The sequence below is a fragment of the Heteronotia binoei genome, chromosome 7 (assembly GCF_032191835.1).
Source record: "Heteronotia binoei isolate CCM8104 ecotype False Entrance Well chromosome 7, APGP_CSIRO_Hbin_v1, whole genome shotgun sequence".
In the NCBI taxonomy this organism is placed as follows: Eukaryota; Metazoa; Chordata; class Lepidosauria; order Squamata; family Gekkonidae; genus Heteronotia; species Heteronotia binoei.
In genome coordinates this window covers 64,502,076-64,514,572 of record NC_083229.1, presented here as the reverse complement: position 1 = coordinate 64,514,572, position 12,497 = coordinate 64,502,076, and the positions used below count along the sequence as shown (strand labels likewise).

The 12,497-nt window shown below is 46.1% G+C and overlaps 1 protein-coding gene across 1 annotated transcript in view; it reads left to right on the top strand.

Moving 5' to 3' along the window:
• The first annotated feature begins 279 nt into the window (after nucleotides 1-279).
• Nucleotides 280-12,497, top strand: part of FAM110B (family with sequence similarity 110 member B) — a 125,027-nt gene continuing 112,809 nt past the window's right edge. Inside the window, exon 1 of the mRNA XM_060243747.1 lies at nucleotides 280-721. The gene's annotated coding sequence lies outside the window, so the exon portion shown is untranslated. The remainder of the gene's footprint in view (nucleotides 722-12,497) is intronic.

The window sequence follows — 12,497 nt, the reverse complement described above, 5'->3', positions numbered from 1 at the left end:
TTTTACCGCAAATTGTAGGAAATTACAAATATATCTAGCCAAACGATTCCATTTTTCTTTTCTTTTTTAAAAAAATTCCCAGGTCTCTGGCATTCGCTGGCGATGCGCTCCTCACATGTCTCCAGCCAACCCCCAATGAAAAAAGGAGGAAGCGGAGAAAGCCAGCTTCTTCTACCGCGTCTGCTCCGTTACACCGAATCAAGCCTATTGTGTGAGGGACGCATCCCCGCCCCGCCCCCTTCCCTATTTCAGTGTGGACCAAACCATGAAAGATTAACGGGGGGCGGAGGGAGTCAGAACGAGCGCCGAGGCCGGCTTGCAGAGCACAAGATTCCGCATGTCGAGGCCGAAGGCTGGGGGAGCTGCTGCTCATTACCCTCTGGGTCTCCTTGAAGATCGCCTCTGGAGAAAGGGAAGTCTTGCAGGGGAAAGGCGCCGGTCCCTCGCCTCCCCCGTGTGTCGGCCAGGCAGTGGGAAGGACGGAGCTGGGCGCTGCAAACTGCTGCGGGAATAGCAGCGGCAGAAGCAGCGTTTCAGCCGTGGGAGAGTTTCATTCAATGTGTGGAGGAAGCCCCCGGGGGCTCACGGCTTGGCGATCGGTGCAGCTGCCTCCTGGGCTCCTATTTGCAACAGCGATTTTCTTCCTCCTTCAGCGGATCTGGCTTCTTGCCGGGGCTTTATAATCTGGGAAGAGAGACGCGGGAAAGAACAGAAAAGGCAGGTAAGAGAAGAAGCCCGGGAGCGTGGCTGCACAGCTGCCAAATGTCTGCAGGCGGCGGCGGGGGCGGAAAGAGGGCGCTTGTCCGTTGTCTGGCCTCAGGCAGTTCCATCTCCACTCCCCGGTCCTCAAGCGCTGGTGTAGTTGAGGACCTGGGACCAGAGATCTGTTTCGGCTTGTAGTGTCAGGGTGGGCAACAAGCAACTCTCTCTCCCTAGTCACAGGTACCCTACTGTGTGTGTTGGGGGGTGGGGGGAGAGGCCATGTAGGCTTTGTATTGGCATCGGTACCCTTCCCACCTGGCCTGTGCTTACTCCCCTTCCCCCATGAGAGGATGGGGCTCTGCTGTTGGGCTAAAGAAGTGATGGGAGGAGGCACGGAGGATAGCGGGACTAGAAGCAGGAGTGGAAAGTCCCCCCCCCCCCCAGGCTTGGTTGGGAAGCGGAAAGCTGATTTTGTGCTGCGTGGTGGAAGGAGGGGAGGGGGGGCGTTGTTGTATTTTGTGGATTGCTTGCAGCCCTCGTTGATGCGAAGGACTTCAGGAAATTACATAGAAGGAGGCAACCATTGGACTGCAATGGCGATTTTCTCCTTGCAGAGATGGGGGGGGGGGATGTTGCACTGTCCGGCTGTAAGAAAACTGGGCCCGTAGCTAAGACTGCAGTCCAAGGCGAGCTGAAGTAGGAGTAACTGAGCTATAGTGAGGGCAGCTGCACATTGGAAAGGTGCTGGACGAAATTGGAGCGTGCATTCTGTGCCCTGAAAACAAATGCCTCCAAGTGCCACTTTAGAGTGGCAGTGTCTGTCTGCTCTGTCAGTAAGACCAACTTTCCAACAGTATATATTGGAAAGGTTTATACAGAAGTTCTCTTTTGGCATTTGAATGCCTTTGTTTTTTGTATTTTTGTAAGTCCAATAATTTTTTGAATGCTTTAATATTCCTTAAAACTGTTTTTAAAGTGCAAAGTCTTGGAGTTGGCAAAGGTCCATAAGCAAATTCAAGTGCAAGCCCTTCACAGAAGCTCCTTTAATATCCAAACCTGACAGATGCCGGCCCAGATTCTTGTGATTCACTATTGTGTTGCAGGACCTTATAATGAGAGCACCAACTCCTTGTTACTATTCCATGCATGAACTGGCATAATGTAATTAAAAATGTGAGACTGACAGTTTGGGAAAGGTTCTAATTACTTAAATCTCAGCTTCACAACCGACTCCCCAACTGACCTCAGTTAAGACACTTCCTTTCAACTTCTGTTTAGCCATGTAATAACGTTGCCCTATTTTAAAGGACATCATCAAGTTATCACGAAATGTTTCCAGCATTTTTTTGGGGAAATGCTGTCTTATTTCTACATCCCTTACTTTGACCTCAGGGGTTCACAAACTTATGGGCTTCAAGCAGAAGTTGTAGACTAATGTTTTAATGTTGGTAGTCACATTTTGCATTAGGTTGAAAGCAGCTTACTATGTACGTCAGCTTGATCGCGTGGAGCTATAATTTTCAGCTGCGTTCTGGGGAGTCCTGAAATACTTAATTGCTAAGATCAGCAGTAGTGGACAGTCTTTGTGTGGAGGATGGCTTATCTCTGTTACTTGTTGAACTTTGTGATCCATAGCCATAGGGAAATGCTTTGTGATCCATAGCCATAGCGAAGGTCTTCAGTCCACAGATCACAGATCCTGACTCTTAGGTGGGCTTCAAGTCTCTGTAGAGCTGCTTTTTTTTTTTTTTGAAATGGTATGTTCTTGGTGTGCATTTGTAGAGAGTGAGGGATGTCACATCTCCTGCCTCTTTTTGCTTGCCTGATGACTGAGAGGAGAGCCAGATGGCAAGGTAGTGTCCCTTGGGGGTGGAAAACTTTTGTTTTCAGTGCAGGTATGTTCAGAGCAATATTCCATCAAAGCTTTGGAGTCTTGTGAGCAAAAATTCTACTTTATGAGCTACTGCGCATAAATTAATTTACTCTGGGTCTGTTTTTCCTAAGCGAAGACAAAAATGTGTGAGCTGGAGGCTAAAAAACCTGTGAGCTAGCTCACAGTAGAGGGAACACTGGTTCAGTGGTCCTCTCCTAAAAGAAGTTATCCCTGGACTTTTCTGCCTTCCCATGTCCTGGTCATGTCCTGGCACTCAGTCCATCACGTGTGCAAACTTCTCTCTGTTGGTGATGTCATAACACTGGCTTCTCTGGTGTCACGTGCTTGGCAGTTTGGTGGGTCCTGTGCTGCTGTGGTAAAATGGACCAAGAAATCCATGTTGGATCCCCACTGGAGAGAAAGATGGAGTACAGGTGAAGTTTTTAAAAATACAGCTGTACAGTTATACTGGCATTCACGTCTGGAAATGTTGTAGATCTTTCACTTCATGAGATTTTATTTTATTTCACTTCATCATGCTTAACATAAGAGCCACAAAGAATAAACGGCAGATGTTTGAGAGCTGAAAGACATTAACATCAGGTGTTTGAGGGAGGGAGGAAGATAGATGGGGGAGGGTAGAGGGAGGCAGAGGTGGAAGGAAAGCAACTCTAACTTTAAAAGCATTCTCCAAGCTGCCAGCTGGCTTGGCTTGGAGAAGTGATTTAAAGAGAGAAATGCCTTCTCCATGCCAGGCAAGGGAGCAGTGGAGGCTTTGAGAGCCACACAATATGTGTGAAAGAGCCACTTGTGGCTCCCGAGTTTGGCCACCCCTGATCTATAGCCTGCCTTTCTTGCTGAGACTCAAAATGGATTACAAAATACAGAAAATAATTCAGTCAAACAGCATAACGAATCAAATAAACAATGCAGTGGGACTAGGAATACAGAACTGGAAAACAGTGCAAACTGTTGATGACAAGGTCCAATATTCTGGCCATTACCTGTAGCTATAGAGTGTGGGTTCTACAGCATGCTCAGGATCTTCTGCAATATGCTCATTTTCTGTAGCAGGAATTCCTGGAAATTGATGTGATGAGTTTTCTGGAGGAATAAAAAAATTCAGTACCACTGCTATACAGATTCTCCACAACAATGTTCCCCACACAGAAGCAATTTGCACCATTTTCTGTGTGCTATCTGTAATGCTTGAATTGGCCTTTGTTTTTGTTTGTTTTATGTTAATAATGATGGCTACAATGTTGCTGGAGTATTTTTTCCCAGTTTCTTATTTGGAAATTACATGATATAGGGCAGAGACCTTGACATTAATAAGCATTTTGTTACACTGAGTGTTGTGGAGAACAGAATGTTGATGCAACACTGAGTCAGCACAAAATATCACTCCAGGTTACTTATCCCTCACTAACAAGGGATTGTTTGAAAACTGTTCTTTCATATATCCAAAGATGGGATTTTAATGACCATACCTTGTAGGACAGCTGAAATAACTATTTATGATTTGCTGAGGAGCAAATGTTTTCAGATATAATAGTACTGGCCTGGAAATATGATTTAGCCCTGGAGGCTCAGCATTTGAGCCAGCAGTTTGTATATTTATGCTTTGATTTTTGTGATGTACCTTTATTCTCTCATGAATGAATAAATGCAAGGCTCTTTCCTGTAGCCAGGCTTCTGTCCTGTCCCAAATCTGGTTTCCATCTGTCACAACATTACATGAACCTAGGCTTATATGATGCCAGCTTTTTCAAGAGCCTACTCATTGTTCAGATTTCAAAGGCGAACATTTTTCTTTGGGAGGGGGAAATCTTGTGTGGGCAAAATAGTACATATATTTATTTCTGGATATTCCACATCTGTTTAAAGGATATTTGTATTAGTAATGGGATTCTAGTCAGTTGGTTTCCTCTTGAACTGCAATAAAATATTTCATGGGTAGAAGAATGCCATTCCAGAGTTAGTAACCCACCTTTTTGGTTGGAAATACAGGAGGCTGTGCTGGTTACCCTCATTTCTTTTTTCAAGCATCAGGAACTATACTCTTTTAAGAACCAAGTGGGCAGCTGTGTTGGTCTGAAGCAGTATAACAAAGTAGGAGTCAAGGTTGACCTTTAAGACCAACAAAGTTTTGTTCAGAATGTAAGCTTTCATGTGCTCTAAGCACACAAAAGCTTACATTCTGTATAAAAATTTGTTGGTCTTAAAGGTGTAACTTGACTCCTACTTTGTTAGACCCTCTTAATACAGTGTCATAGTGAGTATTAAGGACATAATAAAGTAGCCCAGAAAAAGTTTCTGAAATATGTAAAGTGTATTCCGACTAGGCAAACAGTTGAGCAGTGTGGAATCATCTGATCAAAAGTTAGAAATTGACATAAGGCTTTCATTTCTGGGAAGTTCATATAGGTCCATTTAAAATATGAAGTAATGACTAAGGAAGCATTGTCTCGGTATTATAGAGGAGCAATAAATATTGATGTAGTTAAAAGCTGATTTATCTTTAGTATAACATGTATTTCATATTCCTTTTGTTTGACTCCTAAATTTTTGAATAAAAGCTAGCCGAGATTAAGCAAATGAATCTGAAACGAGAGTGCCTTTCCCCCCTGTCCATGCCATTAAGTTCCTTTTGTGACCGTCACACCTTTGCTGCTTTTGTTACATCATATATTAAGCGGTAGACTCCTTGGGGCATGGGCATGCCTTCTTGGACTCCAAAATGCCAGGTTTTCCTTGCTATATAGATACCATATAGATAAGCTCTTCTCTTCAGCTTCTAAATTCAGGCTTGCATAACAGGCTGCAATCTTAAGCAAATGAAGTTTAATTCTGGATGTAAGCTTTCTTCATCCAATATCTGGTGAAGTGTACATGAAAGCTTATGCCCAGAATTAAACTTTGTTGGTCTAAAATTAGGGTGTCCAACCTTTTGGCTTCCCTGGGCCACATTGGAAGAAGAAGAATTGTCTTGGGCCACACATAAAGTACACAAACGCTAATGATAACTGATGATGAGCTTAAAAAGGTCCATGCATAATTTTCATGATATCTGCCACCACATATAAGCATAAGGGGGGAGGGGAATCAGTTAAAAAAACATCCCATCCCTCCCCAAAACATAGGGCATTAATGTCCTTTCTGCTTCCAAGTCCTGCGGCAGATGGCCCAGAGCTAAAACAGGAACCAGGCCAGGCAATGCACTAAGCCAGGGGTAGGACTGGGAAACGTCTAGCCTGGGGTAGGCAGCAGCCAGCAGCAGACCACCAGGCTACCTCAGTCACCCACCCCAACAATAAAAGGGGAAAAAAGCACAACATCAGAAAATATGCCAATATTGTGTATGCCAGAAGCAAACAAGAACCAGGCCAGACTGCAGCAAGCCCCACCACAAGCCCAATGATCTCCACAACTTCCACAAGACCAACTCCCCCGCTCCCCCACTCTCACTCTGTTACCTGGAGTCCAGAGAGGCTTACTGCAGGCTGCACACAGAAGAACAGGAGCACTGAAAATGTGGAACAGGCTCTGCTGGCCGATTAATAAGAGAGGCTCAACCAGGCTGCAATGTTCTCACTACTGCTAGTAGAATATTTGTATCTGGCAGTCCTCTACGTCAGTGTTGTATAGACCCCACCTACTCTTAAAACTGCCTAATTGAGAGCCTGATCCACTATGATAGCACTTTACACCAACAAATGACCCATTTCAGTCCGGCTTTCGCCCGGGACATGGGACGGAGACGGTGCTGGTCGCCCTAATGGATGACCTTCAACGGCATCTGGATCGGGGCGGCTCGGCGGTGCTGATGTTGTTGGACCTGTCGGCGGCGTTCGACACGGTCGACCATCGGCTACTGAAGGGTCGCCTCGCCGACGCAGGGATTCAGGGGTTGGCTTTACAGTGGCTTTCCTCTTTCCTTGAAGGTCGGGGACAAAGGGTCGCAGTTGGGGGGGAGCTGTCCCAGAGGTGCACACTTGACTGTGGTGTGCCTCAAGGGGCGGTTCTCTCCCCGATGTTATTTAACATCTATATGCGACCTCTTGCCCAGATTGCCCGAAGGTACGGGCTAGGGTGTCATCAGTATGCTGATGACACCCAGCTCTATCTATTGATGGATGGCCAGCCGACCTGCGTCCCGGAAAATCTAGACCGGGCACTATATGCCGTGGCTGAATGGCTCAGACTGAGCGGGCTGAAGCTTAATCCTGCGAAGACAGAGGTCCTTTGCTTGGGTCGCCGTGGTCCGGAAGGGGGAATCCCCCTACCAGCCTTTGACGGTGCGCCGCTGATAGCGGCGGACAGGGTCAGGAGCTTGGGGGTGCTGTTGGAGCCTTCCCTAAAGATGGAGGCTCAGATAGCAGCCGCTGCCAAGTCCGCGTTTTTTCATCTTAGGCGGGCAAGGCAGCTGGCCCCCTTTTTGGAGCGCGACGACCTAGCAACAGTGATCCACGCTACGGTCACCTCGAGGTTAGACTACTGTAATGCCCTCTACATGGGGCTGCCCCTGTCCCGAACTCGGAAATTGCAGCTGGTGCAGAATGCCGCGGCCCGGCTGTTATTAGGTCTCCCAAAGCGGGAACACATTCAGCCGGGTCTTCGGACCCTGCACTGGCTTCCAGTAATATACCGAGTCCGGTACAAGGTGCTGGTTATCACCTTTAAAGCCCTATATGGCTTGGGACCTGTCTACCTGAAGGACCGTCTTTCCCCGCACGTTCCCCAGAGAGTACTGAGGTCGGGAACACAAAATCTCCTTACTATCCCTGGGCCGAAGGAAGCCCGGTTGAAGTCCACCAGAGAAAGGGCTTTCTCTGTTATGGCCCCTACATGGTGGAATCAGCTGCCGGAAGAGGTGAGGGCCCTGCGGGACCTTGTTCAGTTCCGCAGGGCCTGTAAGACGACCCTCTTCCGGCTAGCCTATACTTAGCTTGAGAATTTTACTGTAACTTGCTGGATTCCTTTTATATATAGCTGAAATATTTATGTGTATTAATAACTAGGGTTTTATCTGTTTTATCTGTTTTATCTGTTTTAAATATGGATCCCTTTATATGTGTAATTTTGATGGATCTACTATTGGAAGCCGCCCTGAGCCACTTGTGGGAAGGGCGGGGTATAAATCTTAAATAAATAAAATAAATAAATAAATAAATGAGGATTGATCCAGGAGGAAAATGGGGGTCACCCACTCTGCCTTCTTCATCATGAGTGGTTGTTATAAGGGAGCCCTAACCAGAATCTTCCCTTCCCAACCAGCATAGCCCACCTAATGCTCAAACACACACACACTGTTCTCAGGAAAATGCCTGGCTTTATGATTCTTGTTTTCTTTAAGAATGATCATTGAGAAATGGAGAGCAGAGCCGGGAGGGAACTTAAGTTTCAAGCACAACAAGCAAGTAACCTTTAAATGTCCTTTGCTTTCCAAAGAAAATTCTGTAGCTGCATGCTTCTCTCTGCACTATGTTTGTTTCTTTTAGATCGGTGAGGGTGGGCTCCTTACACAAAGTATCAGTGGGCACTTTGGTTAGCAGGAACAAAGGGAGGAGCCAGCTGTCCATTTGAAGTGTGTGTGAGGGTCTCGGGCTCCGCTTCTCCTTCCTGATTTGTCGTCCTCCCTGCAGTCTGTCCCAGCCCAATTTAATCCAGCACCAACACCAACAGGTGATACAGGTGTAGCACCAACAGGTGATACAAATGAGGGGTCCAGAGAGGGCTGGGGGAACTGAGACTGCAGAGGGGGGCTACAAAAACTGCTAGGCAAGCAGGCCCCTTGGTAGCTATGGGGTTGGGTGGAAGAGATGTTTGTTTTGCTCTGTTCCCAAACCATGCCTCAAAATTTCTAACAGAATGAAGGAAAATCATTGCTCTCTCTCCAAACCCTCTCTCAGAAGCTTGGAGCAGAGGAGGGGGATGGGAGTAGGTAGACTTCTTTTTCTTTTTCGCACCAGCCCTTGCTTCCCAACTGAAGCTCGCTTTTTGCTGACCAGACACAGGCTTGCTGAGCGCAGAAGACTCACTGTCAGGAACAAAAAAAGGGGGGGGGGTTCTTTGATTTGTTTTTAAAGCAAGAGGCCTGTTTTTTCTACTTTTTAAAAAACCTCTCTCTCCAGAGACTTCTGGGGGAAGGTGAATCCCACCTGTTTATGTGTGTCTCTTTTCCAGCCCCAGCTACAGAGAAGGGTAAGGGGATTCTGGAACTCCCACAGTGAAGAGATTGAGGGGGAATGCAACAGAATTCACCCGAGGCAATGGAGCATCTCCATTTTGGGGACAGCAAGCCCAGCTCTACCGCATACACCACACCTCCAACCTTCACAGAGAAGGGCCAGCAGCCCCCTGAAAGGGAAAACTCCCACCCCACCCCACAAGCCTGCACAGGAACTTGGGAGGCTGGCTCTGCAACTCTCCAAGTTTTCCAGAGAGGGACCACAGCCACCCCTGATACCTTCAGGACACAGCCAAGGGCTCTTTGTCCTTGGTGGGAGATCCAGAGGGGCAACAGCAGGAAGAAAGAAGAGCTGGAGAGCACCCAGGAGCAAAGGAAGAGCACTCATATACACATGCTTTGAGTCAGCTCTGGTGCCCTCTTTGGTGGTAGGGGGGAAAAGCAAGGAGGAGGGAAAGCAACCAGATGTAGCCACAGGTTGGACAAGCTTGGTCTAAAAGGTGTCATTAGACTCAAACTTTGATCTGTTGCTTCAGTTCAACATGGCTACCCACCTGGATCTATCTTAAATCTATGTATTTGGGAGTAAACTCCGTTGCTTCCAATGGGTCTGATTTATGAGTAAAATGTGTAGGATTTCACTGTAAGGGTTGGATCATGTAGTGATTTTAACTGATAAACAGGACTAAAACATGACTTTTTGTCTTCCCACTGCTGCTCCTAGGGGACAGGAGACACCCAAGAGTAGCATGGAAGAGAGCCAGAGAGCTGTGGAGTGTGTGTGTGTGTGTGTCTGAAAACACTGCTGCACCATTCATTAGTGGAAATCTACCATGGAGTCTTAACTCTAAATGAATTTAGAATTTGTGTTTACTAACTTTGTTTTGTAAGTTCTTATCTTTTTAGACCTTATATATTACATTGCTGCCTTAAATACTCATTATGTGCTATTGTTTTGTGTCTTGTCTCTTGAAGTCTCCTGAATAAAGCAGGGATATTCTACCTAACATGGGCAGTACTTGAAAAACAGGAATGAACATAACAGGTTGCATGGTAGAGCAGGGGAGGCCAGAATAAATGAGACATCCATCACCTCAATCAAAGGCTGGGTGCAACATCTCCATTTTACAGGCCTGGCAGAAGTGAAGCAGATCCTGCAGGGTCCTGATCTTGTTCAGGAGGGTGCTTCACCAGGCCATTGGAACAAGGCTAAATGCCCTTGGGGCCAGGGATCACCAGAAGCTATTGTTCAGATGACTGTAATGCTCTTCGAGGGACATAGTGGAAGAGGTGGTCCTGTAGATATGTAGGTGCCAGACTGGTCAGGGCTTTGAACATTAATGTCATAACCTTGAACTGGATTTGGTACTCCACTGGGAGACATTGCAGCTGGGTGGAGCATTGGTTAGATGTGCATTCTAAGAGGTACCCCTTAAGGATGCATGCCACTGCATTTTGAACCAGTTAGTGTTTCCAAGTCCACCTCAAGGGCAATCCAGTGTAGACTGAGTTACAGTAATCCAGCCTGGAGGTGCCGATTGCATAGATCACAGTGGCTAGATCACAGGGAGAGAGAGAGGGAACCAGTTGCGTGACCAGCCAAAGATGGTAAAAAGCTGTTCTGGCAACTGCCGTGACCCAGGTCTCCACAGAGAGTGAGGCATCCAGACTCATCAGTATAGGTTGGGAGCTGGATCTCTAAGTCCATCCCTCTGCAACTCAGGCACAGGACCTCCATCTTTTATAGATTCAATTTTAGATGGATTTGCTGCAACCAGCCACGACTTCTAATGCCCTTTCCAGAACTGGAGCAGCATCTGGTCAGCCGTCCATCAACAGATATAGTTGGGTGTCATCAGCATACTGGTGATAACCAAGTTCAAATCTCCAAACCAACTGAAAGAGGGGGCACATGTAGATGTTAAATAACATAGGGGAGAGAATCCTCCCTATGGGATGCCACACACCAAAGGGTAGTGCAGTGAAACCCTCTCCCCAATTGCCACCCACTGCCCCTGTCTGTGGAAAAACAAGGTAAGCTACCACAAAGCAGCTCATTGTATCCCCAGTTCTGCAAGGCAGTGGGCCATAAGGTCATAATCACCATCTCAAACACTGCTGTTAGATAAAGTAGTAACAGCAGTGCTGACCCACCTTGGTCAGGATGTCTCAGGAAGTCATCTGTGAGGGTGACTAGAGCTGTCTCCATCCCATAGCCAGCGCAGAAGCTGGACTGGAACGGTTCCAGGATAGAGAAATCATCCAGAAAGGTCTGAAGCTGCTCCACTACTTCTCTCTGTTACCTTAGCCAGGAATGGGAAATTTGACACTGGCCAGATCTCAAGGATCCAAAGATGGCTTTTTCAAGAGTTGTCTCACCATTGCCTCCTTCAAAACACCTGGGAAGGTCCTAGAACTCAGGGACAAGTTGATAATATATCCCGCGTGGGGGGGCATATTCTGTCATCATTGCCCTTCACCGGTCATGACAGACAAGGGTCAAGGGAGCAAGTAGTGGGCTTCACAGAATCCAGGATTCTGTCCACCATATCCCACCCTGTAGTCCAAAGCAGGTGAAGAACTGAGAACCCGGGGGGGGGGGGGGTTCAAGGCGATATCTCTCCATCCCACACCTTGTCTCTGTCATGCACTCCAGATCCACCTTTTGGGCTGCAGGATAATCTTGCAAACCATGGTCTTATTATTAATGTGCACAGTATTGGTGTTGGAAGAGGGTACATTGTTCTGTTCCCAAAAACAGCATGTCTCAGGATGGGGCGAAGAGAACAGAGTATATCTGTATCTCTGCCATCTTCTGGTATAATACCTAGCCCTACTGCCATACTTCTTACCTCCCTCAATCACTGGGATCCCCACCCAATTTGTGTATAGATAGAATTCACTGATAGATGGACAATGTAGTCCTAAAAATAACTATACCATTCTAAACCCACTGACTTCAACTCTGTTTGGGATTACACCAAAAGTGGTGAAAGAGCTAGGCCTTAACAGTACATGCCTTCATGTTCAGTTAAAAAAAGGAAAGTTATTCTCTGTCCTTGCCTTTCCTCATTCAGTTTAACACTTGTATGTCCTGTGATTTTTAAATGTAGAATATTTTAATCATTTCCTTTGGGCAGACTTCCATACGGTACCAGTCAAAAATTATATGACAATTAGGACACATTGTATATTTTTAGTTTGGCATGGTGATTCTTGGCAGCTTTTGAACATTTGCATTAACAGCTTTCTGAATAGTAATAGTTCTGCTTTTACCTTTTTGGTTTGGTCACATTTCATTGTTCTAGTTCTTTTCATTTACATGCTGTTGCAACATTCACTGTGCTGCCTGTTTATTTATTTTTTTTTAAATCTAAGATTGATACAAAAATTGAAGGTTGGGAATTGAGGAACACTGATTGCCAGGAGGGCATGCAGCAACTGTGCTTTTGCATTGATCGCTGGTTGGCTTCAGGTAGCTAATCCACAAACCATACATGATTTGATATATTTTTCCCCCAAGTTCATACTTTTTCTCCAGAGGAGCAGTGAAATTGCATGCCTTAGCACAGGAAGTGAGTAATGTGTTTAGAAGATCTTTAATATCATTGTTAAAGAATATGGACAGTGGCTGGTTATGTCCTTTAAATAAAAAGAAGTGTTCTAAAAATCTTTTCTGGTGAGTATTATCCTATGAAGAATTATGTAGCTATAGGTTCCATTCAAGCAAAT